We start from the raw sequence: 2892 nt of genomic DNA, 5'->3' as shown, positions 1-2892 counted from the left end.
ATTTGAGCAGCAAAGTAAGTAAAACAATATAAGAATGTAAGACAAAGAATTAAATATTCATGATTCTAATAAACTAATAAGTGTGATATGATTGACAAATCTTTCATGGAGAAAATCCCAAATATTTAATGTAGATTCTCTACCCTTATGTAGCATAACACCCCTCCCTGACTTCTTTCATGTGATCTGCACAAAGTGTCTGCCTTCCAAAGAGCACTATATGGAATAGGGAGAAAATAACTGCTTTACTGTAGATAAACCTGACAAACTCCACCTGATCGAGGTTAACATTAAAAGTGATGCCATTTTGCTAGTATGTACCTTTGCTATGATGAGATGAAAATGGCTTGACATTTGTGGTTTTCTTCTCCAAAACTCATTACTCCAGCCGAATTATAAATAAAATATTAAATAAATCTCAAATGAGGAACATTTTACAAAATGTCTGACAAGTTATCCTCTAAACTGTCAAGATCATCAAAAGTAAGGGAAGCCTGAGAAACTGTCACAGCCAAGAAGAGCCTTAGGAGACAACTAAATGTAATGTGGTATCCTGAATGAGATCCTGAAACAGAAAAGGACATTAGGTAGTTAAAAAAAAAAAAACTAAGGAAACCTCAATAAAGTATGGGCTTTAGTTAATAATAAGGTATCAATTACTTTAAAATTTTTACAAAAAGAAAAGAAATGTCTTTTTTTTTTAACTTACAGGATCTCCAGCACACTGCCTACTCTGGGCTTTCAAACAGCACTGGTCATTCTTTCCCTAATCTATTCACATCAAGCAAAAATTGGGGAAAAGACTGAATCAGCTAAAATAGTTTACTTATCTAAACTGGCAACTTACTCATCAAAACTTACTTCAAGTCCCTCATCTTGTGAGGCTCACCAAATCAAAGCTGTTAGGTAATAAGCTCTGCCCAGTCCCAAATTGCCCCTAACCTTGGAAAACCTTCTTTAAAAATCACCCAGAGCAGCTTCACCTTCTGCTTCCGATGCTGTTTGTATGCTCATTTGGTGCAGACCTGGCACTACTTTTGTGAAGCTGATGCTGAGGAGATTCCGGCACATGTTATGGCCATCAAAAATTCCAAAAAAGGAGGCAAGACTGAAAATAATGATCATATTAATGTGAAGGTGGTGGAGCAGGATAGTTCTGTGGTGTAGTTTAAGATCAAGAGGCATACACCACTTAGCAAACTAATGGAAGCCTATTGTGAACAACAGGGTTTGTTGATGAGGCAGATCAGATTCTGATTTGACAGGTGACCAGTTATTGAAACAGACACACCTGCACAGTTGGAAATGGAGGATGAATATATAATTGATGTGTTCCAGCATCTGACAGGAGGTGTCTACCAAAACCAGAACCTTCTACTTTACTCCATAACTATGTTATTCTAGACCAAGAAGACATTATCATTTAGAAAACTGCAATTTGGTTTCACCACATTCTGACTACTACAATATAGTTTTGTCTATGCTTTAATTTCCCCTTCCCCATTCCTTTTATTGTACGTAAAGTAACTGATATATATGAACAAGCATTTGCATTTTTAACTCAATGGTCAATGGGATATTTTGATTGACATCAAATGGAGATGGGATGGGGAAAATAGTGATTCTATGAAAATACCCTTTCTCCATTAGTGGCATGCTCATTTAGCTCTTATCCTTACATTCCAATAAGTTATTTTTCTCTTACTGTTTAACAAAAAAAGAACAACACAAAAATACTTGTATACATTGTTTGACTGAACAATTTCAAAATTTTTTGTTTATCATTACAAACGCAAGGACAATTTTAAAACTTTTTTGTATGCAGCTGTTACACATGGGAAAATCTGTTTTTAAATAAGGTTAAATTACTCTTCAATCAAGCATCCTGCAGTTTAAATAAACTTCTTGTTGGGGATGCTGGGAAGATGGTGATGAAGTAGGAAGAAGCAGATTCTAGTTCCTGTACTCATGGGTGAAAATCCTGGCAGATCTATAGAGAGACAGCACAATAAACCATCGTTTACCCAGCATTTATGAAATTAAAAGACCAGAGATTGTGACCAATGCTGAAACACCAGACAGCGGCAGAGTCAGCTAGGGGAGCTGGGACACACACGGCCCCTGTGCCAACCCCACATCAATAGGCCTGGGATCCGGGGAGTCAGCTACGGGAGCCAGACACTCCAAGCCCTTGTGATGGACCTGAGCACCAGAGAAGTCAGCTACGGGAGCCGGGACATTCTCAGTCCCTGTGCCGCTGCCATAGCGATGGGCCTGGGTGCTGGAGGAGTTGGCTACAGGAGCCAGGACACTCAGCAGTGGTAGGTGACTAGTGCAGGGACCAGCTTAAGGACCAGTGTAAAAGTAGGTGGAGACGGAGAACATCAAGATACCTGAAGGACTCTGCACCACTGAACTTCACAGGTATCATACCACAGAAGTTCACACCATAAACCCAGAGAGTCAGAACAGATCAATTTTAGAACCTGAGGCTAACAAGAAGAGTCTCAAACAATGGGAAGACAAAGAAACAATCCCCAAATGAAAGAAAAAGCAGAGGCTTCAGAAAGAATGTTAGATGAAATAGAGGCTAATCAACTATCAGATAGTGAATTCAAAGCACTGGTTATTATGAAGTTCAAAGAGCTCATAATGAGCTATCAGAAACTGCAGGGGAACTACAATGATCTCTCTGCAAACTACATCAATATGAAAAAGGAAATAGAAACTATCAACAAGGGACAAGAGGAAAGGAAGAGTACAATTTCCAAATTGAAGAACACAGTAGAAAGTTTCAAAAGTAGGATAGATGAGGCAGAGGATAGATTAGCTAGTGGAGGACAAAGTAGAAAGAATCACTGAAAGAGAAAGAAAATGAAAAAAGGCTCAGAA

At 38.5% G+C, this 2892-nt stretch overlaps 1 pseudogene; it reads left to right on the top strand.

The window, feature by feature from the left end:
* Window positions 1–1074: 1074 nt before the first annotated feature.
* On the top strand, window positions 1075–1404 carry LOC119055829 (small ubiquitin-related modifier 2-like; annotated as a pseudogene).
* The last annotated feature ends 1488 nt before the right edge of the window (window positions 1405–2892 follow it).

Source organism: Artibeus jamaicensis, unplaced genomic scaffold (genome assembly GCF_021234435.1).
Source record: "Artibeus jamaicensis isolate MK-2021 breed Jamaican fruit bat unplaced genomic scaffold, CSHL_Jam_final contig_320, whole genome shotgun sequence".
Classification (NCBI taxonomy): domain Eukaryota; kingdom Metazoa; phylum Chordata; class Mammalia; order Chiroptera; family Phyllostomidae; genus Artibeus; species Artibeus jamaicensis.
The sequence above is the reverse complement of the archived record's forward strand: the minus strand, read 5'-3'. Positions and strand labels throughout refer to the sequence as shown.